Genomic DNA, 24,656 nt, shown 5'->3' with positions numbered 1-24,656 from the left:
TAATATCATTGTATTTCTCCTTTATTTCTTCTGTTACCACCTGTGTACATTTTTCTTGACAATATTGTATCTTATCACTGAATTTTTCCTAATGCATTTACCATACCTGCTAAACATTTTCCACAGTTATCTTATATTAATTATATACTCACCTATATAGTAATTATTATATAGTAATGTAATTTATTTTCATTAGAGAACATATTTACATTTTTATGTTCAGTTCTTCTTTCCCTCGTTACTCTGTTTTCTTGTTATATGATTCTAATATCATTGTATTTCTCCTTTGTTTCTTCTGTTACCACCTGTGTACATTTATCTTGACAAAATTGTATCTAATCACTGAATTCCTCCTAATGCATTTACCATATCTACTAAACATTTTCCACAGTTATCTTATATTAATTATATACTCACCTATATAGTAATTACTATATAGTAATGTAATTTATTTTCATTAGAGAACATATTTACATTTTTATGTTCAGTTCTTCTTTCCCTCGTTGCTCTGTTTTCTTGTTATATGATTCTAATATCATTGTATTTCTCCTTTGTTTCTTCTGTTACCACCTGTGTACATTTATCTTGACAAAATTGTATCTAATCACTGAATTCTTCCTAATGCATTTACCATATCTACTAAACATTTTCCACAGTTATCTTATATTTATTATATACTCACCTATATAGTAATTACTATATAGTAATGTAATTTATTTTCATTAGAGAACATATTTAAATTTTTATGTTCAGTTCTTCTTTCCCTCGTTACTCTGTTTTCTTGTTATATGATTCTAATATCATTATATTTCTCCTTTGTTTCTTCTGTTACCACCTGTGTACATTTATCTTGACAAAATTGTATCTAATCACTGAATTCTTCCTAATGCATTTACCATATCTACTAAATATTTTCCACAGTTATCTTATATTAATTATATACTCACCTATATAGTAATTACTATATAGTAATGTAATTTATTTTCATTAGAGAACATATTTACATTTTTGTGTTCAGTTCTTCTTTCCCTCGTTGCTCTGTTTTCTTGTTGTATGATTCCAATATCATTGTATTTCTCCTTTGTTTCCTCTGTTACCACCTGTGTACACTTTTCTTGACAAAATTGTATCTAATCATTGAATTCTTCCTAATGTATTTACCATACCTGCTAAACATTTTCCACTGTTATCCTATATTAATTATATACTCACCTATATAGTAATTACTATATAGTAATGTAATTTATTTTCATTAGAGAACATATTTAAATTTTTATGTTCAGTTCTTCTTTCCCTCGTTACTCTGTTTTCTTGTTATATGATTCTAATATCATTGTATTTCTCCTTTGTTTCTTCTGTTACCACCTGTGTACATTTATCTTGACAAAATTGTATCTAATCACTGAATTCCTCCTAATGCATTTACCATACCTGCTAAACATTTTCCACAGTTATCTTATATTAATTATATACTCACCTATATAGTAATTACTATATAGTAATGTAATTTATTTTCATTAGAGAACATATTTAAATTTTTATGTTCAGTTCTTCTTTCCCTCGTTGCTCTGTTTTCTTGTTATATGATTCTAATATCATATTATTTCTCCTTTATTTCTTCTGTTACCACCTGTGTACATTTTTCTTGACAATATTGTATCTTATCACTGAATTTTTCCTAATGCATTTACCATACCTGCTAAACATTTTCCACAGTTATCTTATATTAATTATATACTCACCTATATAGTAATTACTATATAGTAATGTAATTTATTTTCATTAGAGAACATATTTACATTTTTATGTTCAGTTCTTCTTTCCCCCGTTACTCTGTTTTCTTGTTATATGATTCTAATATCATTGTATTTCTCCTTTGTTTCTTCTGTTACCACCTGTGTACATTTATCTTGACAAAATTGTATCTAATCACTGAATTCCTCCTAATGCATTTACCATATCTACTAAACATTTTCCACAGTTATCTTATATTAATTATATACTCACCTATATAGTAATTACTATATAGTAATGTAATTTATTTTCATTAGAGAACATATTTACATTTTTATGTTCAGTTCTTCTTTCCCTCGTTGCTCTGTTTTCTTGTTATATGATTCTAATATCATTGTATTTCTCCTTTGTTTCTTCTGTTACCACCTGTGTACATTTATCTTGACAAAATTGTATCTAATCACTGAATTCTTCCTAATGCATTTACCATATCTACTAAACATTTTCCACAGTTATCTTATATTAATTATATACTCACCTATATAGTAATTACTATATAGTAATGTAATTTATTTTCAATAGAGAACATATTTAAATTTTTATGTTCAGTTCTTCTTTCCCTCGTTACTCTGTTTTCTTGTTATATGATTCTAATATCATTGTATTTCTCCTTTGTTTCTTCTGTTACCACCTGTGTACATTTATCTTGACAAAATTGTATCTAATCACTGAATTCTTCCTAATGCATTTACCATATCTACTAAACATTTTCCACAGTTATCTTATATAAATTATATACTCACCTATATAGTAATTACTATATAGTAATGTAATTTATTTTCATTAGAGAACATATTTAAATTTTTATGTTCAGTTCTTCTTTCCCTCGTTGCTCTGTTTTCTTGTTATATGATTCTAATATCATATTATTTCTCCTTTATTTCTTCTGTTACCACCTGTGTACATTTTTCTTGACAATATTGTATCTTATCACTGAATTTTTCCTAATGCATTTACCATACCTGCTAAACATTTTCCACATTTATCTTATATTAATTATATACTCACCTATATAGTAATTACTATATAGTAATGTAATTTATTTTCATTAGAGAACATATTTACATTTTTATGTTCAGTTCTTCTTTCCCTCGTTGCTCTGTTTTCTTGTTATATGATTCTAATATCATTGTATTTCTATTTTGTTTCTTCTGTTACCACCTATGTACATTTATCTTGACAAAATTGTATCTAATCACTGATTTCTTCCTAATGCATTTACCATATCTACTAAACATTTTCCACAGTTATCTTATATTAATTATATACTCACCTATATAGTAATTACTATATAGTAATGTAATTTATTTTCATTAGAGAACATATTTAAATTTTTATGTTCAGTTCTTCTTTCCCTCGTTACTCTGTTTTCTTGTTATATGATTCTAATATCATTGTATTTCTCCTTTATTTCTTCTGTTACCACCTGTGTACATTTATCTTGACAAAATTGTACCTAATCACTGAATTCTTCCTAATGCATTTACCATATCTACTAAATATTTTCCACAGTTATCTTATATTAATTATATACTCACCTATATAGTAATTACTATATAGTAATGTAATTTATTTTCATTAGAGAACATATTTACATTTTTGTGTTCAGTTCTTCTTTCCCTCGTTGCTCTGTTTTCTTGTTGTATGATTCCAATATCATTGTATTTCTCCTTTGTTTCCTCTGTTACCACCTGTGTACACTTTTCTTGACAAAATTGTATCTAATCATTGAATTCTTCCTAATGTATTTACCATACCTTCTAAACATTTTCCACAGTTATCCTATATTAATTATATACTCACCTATATAGTAATTACTATATAGTAATGTAATTTATTTTCATTAGAGAACATATTTAAATTTTTATGTTCAGTTCTTCTTTCCCTCGTTACTCTGTTTTCTTGTTATATGATTCTAATATCATTGTATTTCTCCTTTGTTTCTTCTGTTACCACCTGTGTACATTTATCTTGACAAAATTGTATCTAATCACTGAATTCCTCCTAATGCATTTACCATACCTGCTAAACATTTTCCACAGTTATCTTATATTAATTATATACTCACCTATATAGTAATTACTATATAGTAATGTAATTTATTTTCATTAGAGAACATATTTACATTTTTATGTTCAGTTCTTCTTTCCCTCGTTGCTCTGTTTTCTTGTTATATGATTCTAATATCATTGTATTTCTCCTTTATTTCTTCTGTTACCACCTGTGTACATTTTTCTTGACAATATTGTATCTTATCACTGAATTTTTCCTAATGCATTTACCATACCTGCTAAACATTTTCCACAGTTATCTTATATTAATTATATACTCACCTATATAGTAATTACTATATAGTAATGTAATTTATTTTCATTAGAGAACATATTTACATTTTTATGTTCAGTTCTTCTTTCCCTCGTTACTCTGTTTTCTTGTTATATGATTCTAATATCATTGTATTTCTCCTTTGTTTCTTCTGTTACCACCTGTGTACATTTATCTTGACAAAATTGTATCTAATCACTGAATTCCTCCTAATGCATTTACCATATCTACTAAACATTTTCCACAGTTATCTTATATTAATTATATACTCACCTATATAGTAATTACTATATAGTAATGTAATTTATTTTCATTAGAGAACATATTTATATTTTTATGTTCAGTTCTTCTTTCCCTCGTTGCTCTGTTTTCTTGTTATATGATTCTAATATCATTGTATTTCTCCTTTGTTTCTTCTGTTACCACCTGTGTACATTTATCTTGACAAAATTGTATCTAATCACTGAATTCTTCCTAATGCATTTACCATATCTACTAAACATTTTCCACAGTTATCTTATATTAATTATATACTCACCTATATAGTAATTACTATATAGTAATGTAATTTATTTTCATTAGAGAACATATTTAAATTTTTATGTTCAGTTCTTCTTTCCCTCGTTACTCTGTTTTCTTGTTATATGATTCTAATATCATTGTATTTCTCCTTTGTTTCTTCTGTTACCACCTGTGTACATTTATCTTGACAAAATTGTATCTAATCACTGAATTCTTCCTAATGCATTTACCATATCTACTAAACATTTTCCACAGTTATCTTATATTAATTATATACTCACCTATATAGTAATTACTATATAGTAATGTAATTTATTTTCATTAGAGAACATATTTAAATTTTTATGTTCAGTTCTTCTTTCCCTCGTTGCTCTGTTTTCTTGTTATATGATTCTAATATCATATTATTTCTCCTTTATTTCTTCTGTTACCACCTGTGTACATTTTTCTTGACAATATTGTATCTTATCACTGAATTTTTCCTAATGCATTTACCATACCTGCTAAACATTTTCCACATTTATCTTATATTAATTATATACTCACCTATATAGTAATTACTATATAGTAATATAATTTATTTTCATTAGAGAACATATTTACATTTTTATGTTCAGTTCTTCTTTCCCTCGTTGCTCTGTTTTCTTGTTATATGATTCTAATATCATTGTATTTCTATTTTGTTTCTTCTGTTACCACCTATGTACATTTATCTTGACAAAATTGTATCTAATCACTGAATTCTTCCTAATGCATTTACCATATCTACTAAACATTTTCCACAGTTATCTTATATTAATTATATACTCACCTATATAGTAATTACTATATAGTAATGTAATTTATTTTCATTAGAGAACATATTTAAATTTTTATGTTCAGTTCTTCTTTCCCTCGTTACTCTGTTTTCTTGTTATATGATTCTAATATCATTGTATTTCTCCTTTGTTTCTTCTGTTACCACCTGTGTACATTTATCTTGACAAAATTGTATCTAATCACTGAATTCTTCCTAATGCATTTACCATATCTACTAAATATTTTCCACAGTTATCTTATATTAATTATATACTCACCTATATAGTAATTACTATATAGTAATGTAATTTATTTTCATTAGAGAACATATTTACATTTTTGTGTTCAGTTCTTCTTTCCCTCGTTGCTCTGTTTTCTTGTTGTATGATTCCAATATCATTGTATTTCTCCTTTGTTTCCTCTGTTACCACCTGTGTACACTTTTCTTGACAAAATTGTATCTAATCATTGAATTCTTCCTAATGTATTTACCATACCTGCTAAACATTTTCCACAGTTATCCTATATTAATTATATACTCACCTATATAGTAATTACTATATAGTAATGTAATTTATTTTCATTAGAGAACATATTTAAATTTTTATGTTCAGTTCTTCTTTCCCTCGTTACTCTGTTTTCTTGTTATATGATTCTAATATCATTGTATTTCTCCTTTGTTTCTTCTGTTACCACCTGTGTACATTTATCTTGACAAAATTGTATCTAATCACTGAATTCCTCCTAATGCATTTACCATACCTGCTAAACATTTTCCACAGTTATCTTATATTAATTATATACTCACCTATATAGTAATTACTATATAGTAATGTAATTTATTTTCATTAGAGAACATATTTAAATTTTTATGTTCAGTTCTTCTTTCCCTCGTTGCTCTGTTTTCTTGTTATATGATTCTAATATCATATTATTTCTCCTTTATTTCTTCTGTTACCACCTGTGTACATTTTTCTTGACAATATTGTATCTTATCACTGAATTTTTCCTAATGCATTTACCATACCTGCTAAACATTTTCCACAGTTATCTTATATTAATTATATACTCACCTATATAGTAATTACTATATAGTAATGTAATTTATTTTCATTAGAGAACATATTTACATTTTTATGTTCAGTTCTTCTTTCCCTCGTTACTCTGTTTTCTTGTTATATGATTCTAATATCATTGTATTTCTCCTTTGTTTCTTCTGTTACCACCTGTGTACATTTATCTTGACAAAATTGTATCTAATCGCTGAATTCCTCCTAATGCATTTACCATATCTACTAAACATTTTCCACAGTTATCTTATATTAATTATATACTCACCTATATAGTAATTACTATATAGTAATGTAATTTATTTTCATTAGAGAACATATTTACATTTTTATGTTCAGTTCTTCTTTCCCTCGTTGCTCTGTTTTCTTGTTATATGATTCTAATATCATTGTATTTCTCCTTTGTTTCTTCTGTTACCACCTGTGTACATTTATCTTGACAAAATTGTATCTAATCACTGAATTCTTCCTAATGCATTTACCATATCTACTAAACATTTTCCACAGTTATCTTATATTAATTATGTACTCACCTATATAGTAATTACTATATAGTAATGTAATTTATTTTCATTAGAGAACATATTTAAATTTTTATGTTCAGTTCTTCTTTCCCTCGTGGCTCTGTTTTCTTGTTATATGATTCTAATATCATATTATTTCTCCTTTATTTCTTCTGTTACCACCTGTGTACATTTTTCTTGACAATATTGTATCTTATCACTGAATTTTTCCTAATGCATTTACCATACCTGCTAAACATTTTCCACATTTATCTTATATTAATTATATACTCACCTATATAGTAATTACTATATAGTAATGTAATTTATTTTCATTAGAGAACATATTTACATTTTTATGTTCAGTTCTTCTTTCCCTCGTTACTCTGTTTTCTTGTTATATGATTCTAATATCATTGTATTTCTCCTTTGTTTCTTCTGTTACCACCTGTGTACTTTTATCTTGACAAAATTGTATCTAATCACTGAATTCTTCCTAATGCATTTACCATATCTACTAAACATTTTCCACAGTTATCTTATATTAATTATATACTCACCTATATAGTAATTACTATATAGTAATGTAATTTATTTTCATTAGAGAACATATTTAAATTTTTATGTTCAGTTCTTCTTTCCCTCGTTGCTCTGTTTTCTTGTTATATGATTCTAATATCATATTATTTCTCCTTTATTTCTTCTGTTACCACCTGTGTACATTTTTCTTGACAATATTGTATCTTATCACTGAATTTTTCCCAATGCATTTACCATACCTGCTAAACATTTTCCACAGTTATCTTATATTAATTATATACTCACCTATATAGTAATTACTATATAGTAATGTAATTTATTTTCATTTGAGAACATATTTACATTTTTATGTTCAGTTCTTCTTTCCCTCGTTACTCTGTTTTCTTGTTATATGATTCTAATATCATTGTATTTCTCCTTTGTTTCTTCTGTTACCACCTGTGTACATTTATCTTGACAAAATTGTATCTAATCACTGAATTCTTCCTAATGCATTTACCATATCTATTAAACATTTTCCACAGTTATCTTATATTTATTATATACTCACCTATATAGTAATTACTATATAGTAATGTAATTTATTTTCATTGGAGAACATATTTACATTTTTATGTTCAGTTCTTCTTTCCCTCGTTGCTCTGTTTTCTTGTTATATGATTCTAATATCATTGTATTTCTCCTTTGTTTCTTCTGTTACCACCTGTGTACTTTTATCTTGACAAAATTGTATCTAATCACTGAATTCTTCCTAATGCATTTACCATATCTACTAAACATTTTCTACAGTTATCTTATATTAATTATATACTCACCTATATAGTAATTACTATATAGTAATGTAATTTATTTTCATTAGAGAACATATTTAAATTTTTATGTTCAGTTCTTCTTTCCCTCGTTACTCTGTTTTCTTGTTATATGATTCTAATATCATTGTATTTCTCCTTTGTTTCTTCTGTTACCACCTGAGTACATTTATCTTGACAAAATTGTGTCTAATCACTGAATTCTTCCTAATGCATTTACCATATCTACTAGACATTTTCCACAATTATATTATATTAATTATATACTCACCTATATAGTAATTACTATATAGTAATGTAATTTATTTTCATTAGAGAACATATTTACATTTTTATGTTCAGTTCTTCTTTCCCTCGTTACTCTGTTTTCTTGTTATATGATTCTAATAAATAATAAATAAATAATAATTCTAAACATTTTCCACAGTTATCTTATATTAATTATATACTCACCTATATAGTAATTACTATATAGTAATGTAATTTATTTTCATTAGAGAACATATTTACATTTTTGTGTTCAGTTCTTCTTTCCCTCGTTGCTCTGTTTTCTTGTTGTATGATTCCAATATCATTGTATTTCTCCTTTGTTTCCTCTGTTACCACCTGTGTACACTTTTCTTGACAAAATTGTATCTAATCATTGAATTCTTCCTAATGTATTTACCATACCTGCTAAACATTTTCCACAGTTATCCTATATTAATTATATACTCACCTTTAGTTGTTTTCACTCTCGTTAACCAGTCTGGGTATTGTCACCATTTAATATTAATCTCACATCCAGAAAGTTTCATTCACTCACAGTTGTGAGCAGCTATTTAAATCAATAACTAAGCTGTTAATTTCCAATCTAACACTAGTTCACTATTCCGCCATTTGTTAATTTCTTCTTCTGCATGTCTGATGGAGTTCATCCAAACCTTTATTGTAGACAATGTCTTCTAATTGCGTCTAATTCAGTTCATTTTTGCCACATCCCACAAATCATATTCATCCCACAATCCAATTTGCAGTGATAGTGGTAGTGACCCTCTGTGGCCGTATTGTTCAGACATCTGAACTACTGTGTATCTTGTTGTGTTTTAGAGTCCTCATGTTCATACTAATATTCAGTGCAGCTGGAACGCAAATATATCCAATATAAACGCTAGCAGCTAAATATATAATAGTATCAATACCCATCTCTCTAACGCGTTCGAAGATCTTTATTAGAGCCGTAATCTATTTCTGACTGATTACTTATTCGGCCTCAGCATTTTCAACTAGAGTAATCACAAATATTAAGCAGCGATTTTAAATACATCAAAACAAAGAAAGCGCCAAAACAATCTTTTCTAACCATTTATAATCACTATTGTTTTGAAGAATTTTACAGATATTTGACAACCAGACAACTTTTTTAGGCTGATTCAGTTACATGTTCGAACGTATCAGACAGTGTTTTATGTCTTTTAGCTAGAATAAAATGAAAAGGAAAATATCGTATGGTATTAAAACGAATTTACAAAAAAAAACATTACATACAGTTTATTCAAAATTTTTTTTAGTAATGCGTCATGGATATTTGTGACGTGGAAACATTGCAATATTGCCGCATCAAATCTGAGTTTTAGTTCAGTTTGGCTTTGACATACAATAAAATTCTAATATAATTAAAATAATTGAACAAAAATGTTATCATATATTATCTATTTTAACATTATAGTATATCTAATAGATATATTATCGAAGGACTCAAAACTACTATTAAGAACACAAATATAAGAGTTTGTAGGTTAGATTTGTTTTGTTTACATTGAACTCTTTTCCACACCCTCCACGAAGTAGAGTTTCTAGGCGCATTTTTTTATATAGTGGCATCCCCTTGGAAGCCTAATCCACCTAATTAACAATTATATATTTGAGAAACGTATTTTTCTTTCATTTGAGAGCATATTTACCTTTTTACGTTCTTGTTTCCTTCGATGGTATGTTTATTTGTCAAGTCATCTTTGTATCACTATATATTTTATTTCTTCTGCGGTTATCTGTGTACACCATTCTTCATCACTGAATTATGTCTAATACATTTACCATATCTACAAAACAGTTAGTAAAAATCGTTATCTAACATTAGGTTTGTTTAATTTCATGTTTAATTTTGAACAATTACAATCATATCCGTGCACAGAAAACGTTCACACCCTACAATACCATTTTCTACAGTTATATTCAATTAATTAGGTGCATACCTTTAGTTGTTACAACTCTCATCACTCTGTCTCAGGAATTCCCAGCATTGTAAAGTATTATCACATATTCTGAAAGTTTCCTTCAATCACTTTCACTTTCCGACTCACTGTCCAATTAAATTACTAAATTGCTAATTTTTAATTGGTCTAAAACATATTCACGATTACACCATTTATCAATTACTTCCTCTGTATGTCTTATCGAGTTCATCCAAACCTAAGGTGTTATGGTTGACAATACTTCCTTCCACATATCCAAAGAGTTTTTGATGGAATATCCTTCTCGACCAGCAATATATCTACAGTTAATAATTAGTAAATATTATGACCAAAAAACCTAATCGAATGCTATTGTAACTTTTACCTTTTTCCATAAATTTTTGTGGTCTTTACACTTTTTTTGTTACTGTCTTGCCAAGAGTGCCTCAATGAACCATTTTGAAATATTCAGGTTTCATCAAGATACACAAATTCAAATAGTTTATCTTCCTTTGTCTTATTTTATGCCTTTAATAATGGAATTATTTTAAGACAATGTCTGGAAGTTCAATTAAACCTCTCCGAGGGATATCTATACACCATTTAAATCCTACACCCTGTTAGAGTGTATGAAAGGATGTCTTCCAACCCTCAAAAAGCTGCATGTCCCTAACTCTTTTATGTATACTTTCCAGACAGACAAACAATTTTTTCTAAAATAATTTTATTAAATTATGTTATGTTATCGATAAAATAGTTTGTGTTCTTAATGAGCCAATATCAAAATGGTCAAGATTCGTCACCCACTTTGTATGTAGGCGGATTTTTTTTGGAGAAATCTAACATATTATTCTTCATTTTGTAAGCGATGTTATTCACAGTAACCACTAATATTTAGCGCGGCAGCAACCCACTAAAAATTTTTTCAATAAAATTGTAGGGACTTTTGGATAACATTTTCTTCAATTATTTTGTTTATGTATATTAGATTTTTTTGTATTTAAAAGCCAAACTCAACGAAAACACAGAGTTGATTCGATCACATTGCAATGTTTCGACACAAATCCATTACGCATTACTGAAAAAACTTTGAATAGACTATGTCTTGATGACGTGAGTTCACTGCTACATTGGATAGACTATAATTAACAATTGTATATCCAATCGGCTGTCTAAAAGCAAATCGTTACTTTATTACTTGTTTCAATCAATGCAGAATGCCTTTACTAAAATACGTTTTATTTCATTTTAGAAATTCAAAAATTATTCATATATATATATATATATATATATATATATATATATATATATATATATATATATATATAAAGCTTTGTAAATTTATACGATCAAGACATAAAAAAATTCTTTTGGGTTGCATGTAAATATTGTCTTAAAGATGTATGAACCTCCTGAACATAATATTTTATGGAATGTATATATAACAAATAGAGGCTATCGGAAAATCACAGCACCACTTTTGTATTCAATTCACTTAAAAATCGTAGAAATATAATTCTTCTATCTATCTTCTGTGTATGTCACTAAACCCCTCCTAAAAAGTCAGGCCAATTTTGATAAAGTTTGTGTGTGCTTATGTAAGTAGTTTAGATTTACAACCGGCCAAGTTAGGTGGCGCTAAGATAGGCTTTCAAGATTTTTTATATTTAAATATTTTTCAATCATAAGAACCTATCACAACAAAATCAATAATTGGATATTAATGTGCTTTTTAATATTATTGTCTCTTATAATACTTGATTTAATGTCGAAATAAATTATTCCATCCAAACAAAAAGCCAATGTTTGGACAGTCTGTAGGGTCTGCTTCTAATATATAAACGATTTTTGCTATATTAAACTAATAGCCCATGAAGGTATAGTTTCTTCATAATTTTTCAGCTTATGATTATTACGAATATAATCTACATATAGACATTATCTTGTGATTTTTGCTAAATTCACCAAAAACGTCCACTTCTCTAATATTCACATATTTTTACTCCAGTTTTCAATAGCTCACTGGCTTTCCACATTATAGAATTGAATTAAACAAGAAACTTAACTAATGTTCTTATGAAAATATATTTGGAGGTCAAGTTAAACTATCTGTTATGATTTTCTCAAACTATATCACGAAATCGATATCGATAATCAGTATAAGGTAGAGTTCTAGACGCGTTTTATTATGTAGTGGTATTTGGAAGTCTAATCTACAATTGTATACCTAATCCAATTAGTATATTCATTAAAAAGCAAATTTACTTTTTTAAGTTTAGTTTATGTCTTCTATATACTTCTATTTCCTTATCAAGTCATTTTGATATCACCGTATTCCTCCTTATTTTCTTTTTTTACTACCTGGTTGTATCGTTCTTGATAAAATTATATTCAATCGCTTCGTTCTCCCTAATGCAATTGTCATTTAAATTCTAACCTCATGTAGATTCTGAGCAATTACACTGACATTTTCGCACACATATATTTCACACTCTCAATACGATTTTCTACGGTTTTCCTATATTAAATATATATTCACCTAGTTGTATATTGTCAGTATTGGAACATGAGCCTACAGCAAAAACGTTTAATTGAGTCACTATCACTTTCACTTTCACTATAAGAATCACTATTCAAGTCACTTACTACATTGTTTAACTTCTAATATATCGAAAACTTATTCACGGTTCCATCACTTATCAATTTCTTCTTCTATCTGCCGGATGGAATTTATCCAATTCGAAGGTACTATTGTTCTACAATGTGTTTCTACAATGTATATTTTATCAGACTTGTTTTAAAAAAAAACTAAATTACAAAAAATACAAACATTTAATTTATTTTACGGGGTGATAAAGCACTAACTCAGCTCCAGAAATAAAACCATACATGATACCAGTTTCCACCATCAACTATTATATCTGCAATGAATTATTAATAAATATAACCAACAAAACCTATCCTGATATTCTTTGGTATAAAGTAATGGTATAAAATGGCAATATATCAAAGTTTCATTAGACCTCTTTGTGGTTAATATATATAATACGTAATTTTCCTGCATATTAGATCATCCTTCATGCTTTGAAAAATAAGAAATGAGAGATGAGAAGGTTCATGTATGCAATTGTGCATGAATTTCTAAGAAAATAATTGTAAATTGTAAAAATAGTAATGTGGGGTTAAAGAGGCTATCTAACGCAAATATTAGCAGCATATGCTGCAACATACCAAATAGTCACCAATAATTAATAATAAACATACGAGAAGAAGAGTAAAGCAGATATGAAACCAAAAGGAGAAGCCAACCAGAGAATATCTTTTAGAGGACTTCAAAAATCCAAAAGTATTTCACGTAAAAGACCTTTGGAAGCACCAGGTATTGTGGTTTTTCAGGTTTTTTCTCATGCTAAAGAAATATAGTTCAAAAATCACCTTCACCAAGCTTTTGAATCAATCTGATGTAAAAATTTAATACGCGAATAAAATATTTCTCGAGAATTTATGTATATTTCTAAAAATGTAACAGGAAACAAATATCATAATACGTAGGCGCTAACTTCAAACATTTTCTCACTTTAGATACCGGATCCAATATATTAGAAAATTACTATATTAGAACATATTAAGTTATACAATCACATTTTTGTTATATAATGACAAAATTTATCGAAAATAATTCCCATATTAATAATAGAATTAGCGTATATTCAATTACCCCCTTAACTTCTATAATTACTTTGTGGACACAACCATTAATTTAAAATTAGAGTATGTTTATACTCCTAAGTCGTTTAAGTATAATACAAAAGAATGGAGCCAAAATGACTTGGATCTTTATTTAATAAATTCTTAATAATCGCACAAATCCCTTGACTCGCTTTCAGTGGAACAGTTCACTACCAACGACAATTTAATGTATTATTTTGTCTCGTTTAAGCTCTCCATTTCATACAGAAAGTAATTAAGGCAATAAAAATTTTATGGTTGTAAATTTTTATGGTTCAATAATTTATTAAGTATTAGGCGGAATGGTTTAATTATATACATAATCGGAAAGAATGTGGAATATTATTGTTTAAATTAAGAGTTAATAGCTTATTTTTATTATGATAATTGTTTTATATTGATTTATTTATAAAAACTTTTTCTATTGCATAATTTTTAGTAATACGATGATCGTTTATTTAGGCTATTTTTTTTAATTTTATCACAGCCTCTTTTTAATACCACAAACTTTTCTTGTCGGTTCTTTAAATGTGTTATATAATTTAAGAATAATCGGTTATCTTCATTCGACGTGAATCATAATCTTGGAAGGTTTATCAAGTTATAAGGAAAAAAGCCACTAAACTAAATCCTAAATATGTGGTATAATATGTTGGTACATCGGAATATTCTTGCTCTTTAAATGAAAAGATTTTTCGGTTACTTTTTTTTTACATTTCAAAATAACTAACTATAGTTGGGAAAAAGCAATTTTAGATTCAAGTTAATTATATTTCATGTTACATCCAATTATATGGAGAACACTAGACTAGTTCATTCAATTTCTATCAGAAACACCAAAAAAGAATTCTTTGATCATTTCTTAAAAACAAGCGCATCATTGTTGTCACAGCAGAAAAAAGATTATAGTAAATATACAAGCATTTAAATAAAATGCATCCAACTATCAAATTCGTAATGGATATCTAAAAGGAAAACTAATTTTCTTGGATGTATTAATGTACAAGAAAGAAAACGTATTGCCTGAATACTCAGTATACCAAAAACCAACGATTATGGGCTATTATTTAAAGGCCTAGTCGCACCACCACCTAGCGAAACTACAAGCAGTAATAAAGGCCTTAATCCTGATCGGAAGGGTTAACGGATTCACAAAATATACAAAAATAAAAAAGAAACAATAGAAAAAACTCTTCTTATCCAAAACAGCTACACAAAGAACCCGAGAAAATAAGAGGAATTGAAGGAAAATGTTGTTGCAAACGATTTGCATGTCATACATAAAAGGCACCATAGATAAAATTAGGCAAATTCTTAAAAACACAACATTGAAACAAGTTTTAACACTGACAAAAAGATTAATGCAATCCTTCCAACCCCAAAATCCAAGGTAGAATTGGAAAGTTAAGGAGTACACAAAAGTCCCTGGCACAAAAAAACCGTTATCTAAGAAAAACAAACAGAAGAATAGACGTACGAAAGGGGAAATACAAAATGCATCGTCTTTCGCACAACACGCAAGAATAACTTCACAAAGGATTGATTTTGTTAACACAAAAGCAATAGTTAGTTTGATGCACACATAAAAAAGGATTATAAGAAAAGTTATTGAAATCAAAAATCATGCCAAGAATCTCAACACTAGAAACGATACACAGCGTCTACCAACATCTAGGAAATCAGCACTACAATACACCAAAAGCCAAGTCCAATCGATCTCATTATCACGTGATCACGCTCGAGTGTATAAGTTGCTGTTGGCAATACAGGAGATAAGTTCAGCTCATGTAACGAGTAGTAAAACAAAATAAATAAGACATAAAGAAGACTAAGAAAAATTAAGACCTGAAGATGGCAAATTGATTCTGTCGAAACTTCGTTAAGACATTAAAGTTTATTTTAAAAGCCAAACGCAGATAGAACCCTGGAATACTACTGCAAGAAAGTCGCATATATCTTCTAATAACTTTAAAATTATAGGCTCATTATAATTAAGTAAAGGCCAAAGAAACTTTGTTGTGGTCGGCCAATCGTTGAGAAAATAGCACAATTTTTAAAAATATCGAAATAGACTAAAATGTTTCATTTCACTACATTAGTACCGAACTAAACATCGACCCTAGCAATATTGAATTATTTACATAAGACTAAATGATAAAAGAAATTCCATACTTGGGTTCTAAATTTTTGGTGGGATTCAAAAGGACGTACAGCCAAACCATTAATTTGACTCTTTATATGCTCAACAATTAATACCAAGTATAATCAATAAACAAAAATGAATTGACCGATAGAAAAAGCACATACATTTTAGTGACTCGGAAAGAAGTGAGATTGTCTGAAAAGTGTTAATGCATCCACCATATAGTTCCAACCTATTATTCAGATCTTTCCGGTTACTAATTTTTCGACCAAAAACCTTAAAGTTTATACAGAGACGGAATTGTGGTTTAGAAATGAATAAAAAGGCGTCAACTCAAACCACACGTATTTAATTGATCAGTATTTGAAAAACATGAAAAAAAGAAACAAAAATTACTTTTTCTCTAGCTCATTAAATTTAAATAAAAAATAATAATTTGCCATGTTATTTTAATGAGTTTTCTTTTTTTCTTTTCATAATGTCGTAAAATATGACAACTCCTTTTCTTTATTTTCTCCAACGCTTTGTTTGATCTGAACGTCCCTGTCATCGTGCAACTACTTAAAAATTATCATTTTGATTTCATTAACATCCGCTTTCAAGTTTCTAAGGAAATTTCACGTCTTATTAATATAATGCGATTATCTTTTCCAGCGTGAAGCAATTCGTCCCTGCCCAATTTATGGAAATGAAGATTGTCGAGCTCTAAATCATTCTCGACCTGTTAATTTAATTGGTTGATTTAATGTTTTCGTTTCAACATAAAAGATATTTAATAAGCTGCTTCTATAATTTCCCATTGCCGTTCTCAATAATACAGTTACCTTCTAATTTAAACTAAACTAAATTTGCAAAATAAATTATATTTCAATTAACTAATAATTTAACATAAATGCGATATGGAAAATAAATTAGGGTTCAATTATTGATTAACTGCAGTTGACTTGTTTATAGAATTGTTACATAAATTTAATTAGTGCTAAATATTTGTATGTTTATATTAATATATACAAATTGCTACCGTGACGCATATAAAGGAGTTACCAAAAACAATGTATTGATTCGTCTTTTTTTGTGTCTGGTAAATATTTTTAGGGTTGCATCATTTGAGATAGCATACGCTTTAAAACATTCCTCCTTTTTTTTGGAGGGAGATCCACTAATCAAGCCAGTTTTTGGCTTCTTCCTGTGTTTCTAGGTTAGGTTAGTATGAAACGGAATAGACCGATCAAATATTCTCAAGTGGCAAATATAACAAAAATTTTATCAATTTGATTTGATCGTTGTTGAAGATCATATTCAATCAACGACAACCTGAATAATTTAGAAGTACAAATTTTAAATTATAAAAATCTCCTAAAACAATTTAGTTTGTTTTTTATCTTCTATTTATGGTCAATGTTACAATATGCCAATTTTATATAGATAATCTTACTCAGACAACTGGCTGATTCCCTAAAAAATGGACAGTGGGCAAAAAGGGCGGTAAGAAGGTCGACATATAGGGTGCTCACTTTACAAGAACTTTCCAGTTTTACCCATCTAATGGACATGCTACATTACATAATTTAAATAAATGTGAATGTAAGTCAAAAAGAAAATTTTATCGAAATTGAGAAAAATGTCTACATCAAAGAGATTTCAGGTTGTAATATGTGACTAAATAATTTAAAATCTGCCAAAAAAGAGCCTACTAAATACTAGCAAACCTATATAACGCTACAATGCCATTAAAATGTGTGCATATACAGTGGAACATTGCAGAAATTATTATGATCCCTACAACTGGTAAATCGGCACTAAAAACACTCGAAAATTAATCAAATAATTAGATTCAAGGAAATATTTGACAAAACATTTTAAAAAGTAAGATTATTCAGCTACATTTCTAGATGTGGCCTAAGCCTTTGATAATGTATAGCACGAGGTCCCCGAATACAAGTTACCATATAAATTAACCAGACAAATGAGCCAGATTCTCAAATCCTGCCTTTCTGATCTCCACTTCGCGATGAGATAAAACAAAAACGATGAAATATTTGAAACCAATTTATGCGCGTGTACCAAAAGTACAATGTTAGCCCTTAAAATGTGAAGTAGTAACAATGACCAAATTTGTTTATGATACGACCTTACTTGCTTATGCCTTGCTTATAAGTAAAAACATTGAGGCAGAGTTAAATAGATTAAAAACATTTTTTAATAACATTACTCAATTGCCTAAGAAATGGCGAAGAAATATAAATGTTAAAAACTCAAGATATGCGGATTTCACATACAAAAAAATTTATTATCTATAAGTGATAATTGGTTTAATCAAAAAGAGCACATTAAAAAAAACTGTCTATCTCAAAATCTCTTCTAAGGATCTTCTCTCTTTCTAAAGCTCAAAAAAATTTGGTGGTTTCTTCGACGACAATTCAAATTATCACTTTTGTTCAAATTTTTATTACATAAACAAATATTGAATCCAGTCCGGGCTTACGATGTGCAACTATCCGGTTAAAAAATAATCACTATCAATATGCTCTAAACTTATCACACAAAGTTTCGCAGCATTGTTAAGACTCCATGGTATATTAGAAATGAGGCTATCCAGAAAGATCTAAGGGTATCGAAGAAATTTAACGGTTTGCAAAAAAATAACTAATAATACATCTGCCCATGCTTTTAAATAAAATGAAAATGGATCCGTCTTTTTTTGTTAAACAGAAGGGGTTTATTTGTACACTTAATACTTAAGCATCGTTCCTTTCATTCTCTGGTCAGTTATTCCTTAATAAATACTTTGACGGTTGTCTAAGCATTGCATGCGTGATGAAAACATATTATTCATAGAAAATACATAATTTTAACAACTATATATTCACCTCCCGTGTTTACTTAATTCATTCGCTTCACCACATTAAGTGGCTGATTCACACTACACCGTAACATAATTTTTGTATTCAAAATCATAGTAATAGACCCAAGTTTAAACTTTAAACTTATACATCTTTCTGTCAGAATACCTGACACTAATTAACTTAACATCTCAGTTAATCGACGATCCAATTATAAATCAAAATACGAAATGACTAATCTAGTATCGCTATCTCTTTTAGAGGGCAAAGCTTGATAAAAATCGCTTGAGTTGCTTTTACTGGAACGATTCACAATCAACAATTTATCGTCTACTATTATTTTGTCACGCTTAAGCTCTTCATTTCGTACTGAGCGTAATCCTAGTAATAAAATTTTTACGGTTTTGAAAACTTTATGGCTTAATATTTTTTAATGGAATTTATCAAAATACTTTAATTGGCCTCATTATCCGAAAAAGACACGTATAGCGTATTTAAAAGAAAGTTTTGTAATATTGAGAATATATTACAGCGCATTAATGAATAATGTATTATTATCCAGACTATAGACTTTGTAAGGCTTACACATCTTCGCCCCAACTGAAGGAGTTCGCAGATTCATATTTTCGCAGCCTTCTTCTGAGAAGAAATAACATACTGATGATAGAGAATCGTTGGGCAAATGTTATCATTTATTAAGTTAAATAGCAGTATTTCGTTTCAGGATTGAGAACCCTCCACCTTATCCTTATATATTCTATACCCACATATCTGAAAGTTTTCTATGGACACTTTTCAGACAACAGTTTTCTCTCAAACAATTACATTAAACTACGAACGAAAAACTACTCATTGCTTCTACATTTCATATATTTGTCTTTGATAGAACTAATATTAAGGGAGTTTGATTCATCAGCCGCTTCGTATAAGGACTGTTTCTTTTCGGCACCTCCAAGATTATATTATTTTAATTTTTTAAGATATTTTAGTGACTGTGCCCATACTAATATACAGTGCAGCTGTAACTCGATAAAGAATATTTTCAATAAAAACCACTCCAACTTAGTAAATAACAGTATTAATGCTCACCTTTCTACCGAATTTTACTCCATTATCTTTCTCATTCATGTTCGAAGTAACTGATTAGAGACGCAATGGCTTCAGCATTTTCAACCATAGTAATAATAAGCAGCGATTCGAAATTTATCAGAAACAACGTTTGTCGGTTTATTACCTGTAGTTATTACAACTAATATTTTGAAGAATTTTGCACAAGTTTGACAATCGGATGACCTTTGCAGGCTTTGCAGGCATCGTATCTCTTTTTAACTAGAATAAAAGGAGAAGGTTTTTGTATAATCCTAAAATAAATATTTCAAATTGCAATAGGAGATATAAAAATAATCTTGATGACATAAGTTTTGACTGTTATTTTGAATAGCCTATATGTTGACTTGTCATATATGGCTTTAATTTATTGGAATGAAAATTTTCACATTTAAAAAATATTTCTCACATTTAGTTTAACCCAATACCAACTAACTAAGGGTATTAAAGAAATATTTTTGAATAGATTCTTATTTGCTCTTCAAAACAAATTATAAAACGTCCAATACATAGCTTATTTTCCAGTTTATCCATAGTTCTTCAATGGAAATCAATGAAAAAAATATTGCTGTACATCAATTACGTTGTCTTTGCTAACTTTAATGTCTTCTTAAGATTGTTTTTGATTAAAAATTACTCTTGCAAAGTAAACGTAATAATACAAAACAAAATATCTTGTAAATATTATTATTTAAACAAATAGAGATACTTCCATGCATTCTGACCATTTTTTTTACTCTAAAAAGCATTTATTGAGAAAAATTGGTGCAACATGTATCAATCAAGGTATTTTCTATAATGTTTTCACTTATTTTTGATACATGGAAATACTTTCCATTCCAATTACAATAGTGTATCTTTTACAACTTTTACAAGACGCAAATCGCACATCCCATCGCAAACAACCAAAACCATATGATTCGTCAATCACAAAACTCTCTGAAAGTTCATTAAGAGTTCCTGAGAGCTGGGTGTTCGTATAGTAATTCTTGCATCTCATTGTTTTCGAATTAGTTTCGTCATCCACACCGTTCTTTATCATTGATATCAAAATAACAACGTTTAACAAATCGTTGAAACCAAAACCGACAATTCAGGTATGATGAGATATAACTTTCTAAAGGAGTTTGATGATAGATATCGACAGCAGATTTCTTCAAATCAATAACAGTAACAAATAAAATGAATCAATTTTATATAAAATAGATATATATATATATATATATATATATATATATATATATATATATATATATATATATATATATATATAGAAATAAGATATCAACTTTATATAAAAAAAATACCTAAACCGTCGAATTTAACAGTTAAGTTAGCTTGTTTAACAATTGTTTACATTGATATTTCGCATTTTTACCAATAGATATCGAAAAATACACGTAACAATATTTGTAACAACCTCCAGAAAAAACATTGTAGAAGCTATACCAAAAATTAGACTTATAATTAGTTATTTATATTGAAAAAATGTTGCAAAAGCTTCTATTTAAAAAACCAGTGTCCATGTAACCAAAAATATTCTAGATATAATAAAAGTGTATTAAAATACACGTAATATTTTCTACCCAAAATGTATGTGATAATATTCGGATATATTTTAAATAAAATTAATAAATAAATATAAGGAAAATTAAATTTTTTGTTTACAAAATACAAATTAATTTATGACATTTTTTCGTTAATGAGAGAAATCAATTTACAGTGTCCTTCAATAGAAAATATGTTCCAAAGTCAGTGAAACAAGAAATATGTATTTTATTTCTTAATAACCCCCAAATAATGAAATCCTAATAATAAATTAGAAACGAATTATACATATTCTAAAACGTTTTTACAATTAGCATACAAAAATGACTGCCTTGACCGCGAATATTCATCGTATTGTAAGATTTTATTAAACCCGGAATGAAAAAGCAGCATCCAAATTCTAATAATGGTCGATGTAAACAGAGCAAATTAACATAAAAAAGGCAAGACGATTCCGCAAAAATAAATTAACTTTCAAAACTCAGATTTATATCTGATTGCGAACAGCCACCGAAACATCCCCAACTCTAAACTAACTTTTATGAACTTAATTTAAGTTTATTAAGTAATTTCAACCGAATCCGACTTTACGGTTTATTATTTAGACGAGAGTGTATATGTGAGCGAGAGAAGGAGAAGAAACAAGAAAAAGGGAGGAAAAAATTGCACAGCTCATGTTTACTGAAAACTATACGGAACCGCGTCAATTAAAAAGTTCGAATATCAATTTAACTTTATGATTTACGAGTAAAAAAGATCCGAAAGTTTTCCGGTTTTGAAAAGGAAATGAAGGTACTTGTAAAAACAAAATGTCAATTAAAAATGTGGTTTATCCACTGCTGCTATATTTTAAAAACATATCTTTCAAGAGTTAACTCACTACAATTAGAATATCATATTATAACAAACCAGTTTAAATCATAATTTTAAAACGCCTGGCCAGTGAGTAAAACCTGTAAATCACAGTACCTCCAACAACAGCAGCACTCCGGTGTACTCTCATCAAATTCCTGTCTTTCCGAAGCATCCCCTAATATATGCTCACACCTTCTCTAGGTTCCTTCTTCTATTCTAATTATTACAACTACGATACAAAAGAAGAGGCACAAGAGCCGAGCAAGGTCAAGAGTTGTATCTGTTGATGATGTTTCGCAGAAGCCTTAGCCATCATTCACCACAGCAGAATTAATGAGATATCACAAAAATTAATAATATCCATAAGCAAAATTATAATGTGCATTATAATGTTAATACTTAGAACACCTTAATCTAGAGCTTTTTTTTTCATTACTTATTATAACAATGTAGTAAATTAACACTAATAAGCTATTTGTTTTTATCATAATTTACAGTGGTGGATATTTACCCCTTAACCAGTATATTTTTAGCTTGAGTTCTTTTTATTTTTTCTATGTGGCTTCTATCTATTTCCATACGGAATTATATTTTGTTGGCGAAATTAATATGCACTGATTTATTTTGATTCATTTTAATGGGCCATTTTTCTGTCCAATATTGAATGGCAGTACAACAGATAAGAGACTGGTCCCAATAAGTGGAGGATTGCTTGATAAATTGTGTTTCGAATATCTTATCTTATTTAAATCAAGAATTGCTTGAAGCTCTTGGGGATGATTGAGCAATCCATTTGCATTCCAAGTCATGATTTTGAGAGTGTTTAATTTTTTGGTTCATACTCAATAAAGTGTTCTCCATTTGGGTAATTTTGTTAAGTATAAGTTGTATTATTATACTATCATTACGGTCCCGGGGTTTTGTTTGTTTATTCGTCCCTATCGCAGCTATAGCTATATTTCATGTTTAATTGTTTTTCTTTCGTACCTTTAGTAAGTATTTTTTCAGGGTCGCATTTTTTATTTAGCCTTATACTTATTTGGATTCGGAGTTTTTGCTTGAACCTTGTGATACAACTGATATTTTTATAATTTTAAAATAACAGTTTCTCATTTAGTGTTATTGAGTTATTAAGAGTATACACACCAATTATGAGACTTTGAGATTTTGAGACTAAATTACATTAACTATATTTGTTTAATTTAAATTACACTACAGCCGAAACCCATCGAAAACCTTTAGAAACGTATGGGGATGCTACTCTGTCCTATTTCAATTGGCGGTTTTGGTTTCAACGGTCTAGAAGTGATGATATTTTATTTCAAATATAGTGAATATCCTAGATGATCAAAACACTCGAAGACAATGAATTGCAACACTTATTAAACAAAAACACAGTTCAAACTCCCAAGAAACAAAACAGCTTAGCACTTGATCAATCAAGTGTTTCCAGATATTGACATGAGATGGTAAAGATCCAGACGGAAAGAAAATGCCTAACGTATCTATTAATTGTAAATTTTTCATTGCATGCCAGACAAGACAGAATACATAATAGTTTCTGTGTCATATTTTGACTAAAGATAAAAAGTAAATCCACTAAGATAATCCCAGACACAAAAAGTTATAAGTTAGTTCAGTAATCGACACCGAAGCGAAATATTCACAGTCATATGATGGGATCAGCAGGATGTATTATCAGCTACTAAAATTGAACGAAACTATTATTGCAGATGTCTACAGACGTCAATTGAACTCAAAGTCACACTCTTGCATTACAGCGCTCGGACACACATGGCAAGAGTTGCGAAGGATACGTTATGGCAGCTCTAATGGAAAGTTGTACCAGACGCGCGG

General features: G+C 28.6%; 1 protein-coding gene across 1 annotated transcript in view; it reads left to right on the top strand.

Moving 5' to 3' along the window:
• The window catches only part of LOC143190185 (opioid-binding protein/cell adhesion molecule), a 417,428-nt gene that overhangs the window by 362,678 nt on the left and 30,094 nt on the right, over positions 1 to 24,656 (top strand). The gene's annotated exons all lie outside the window — the stretch shown is intronic.

This window comes from Rhynchophorus ferrugineus, unplaced genomic scaffold (genome assembly GCF_030347505.1).
Source record: "Rhynchophorus ferrugineus isolate W39M unplaced genomic scaffold, kcgeb_rfMv2 rfM2, whole genome shotgun sequence".
Lineage (NCBI taxonomy): Eukaryota > Metazoa > Arthropoda > Insecta > Coleoptera > Curculionidae > Rhynchophorus > Rhynchophorus ferrugineus.
The sequence above is the reverse complement of the archived record's forward strand: the minus strand, read 5'-3'. Positions and strand labels throughout refer to the sequence as shown.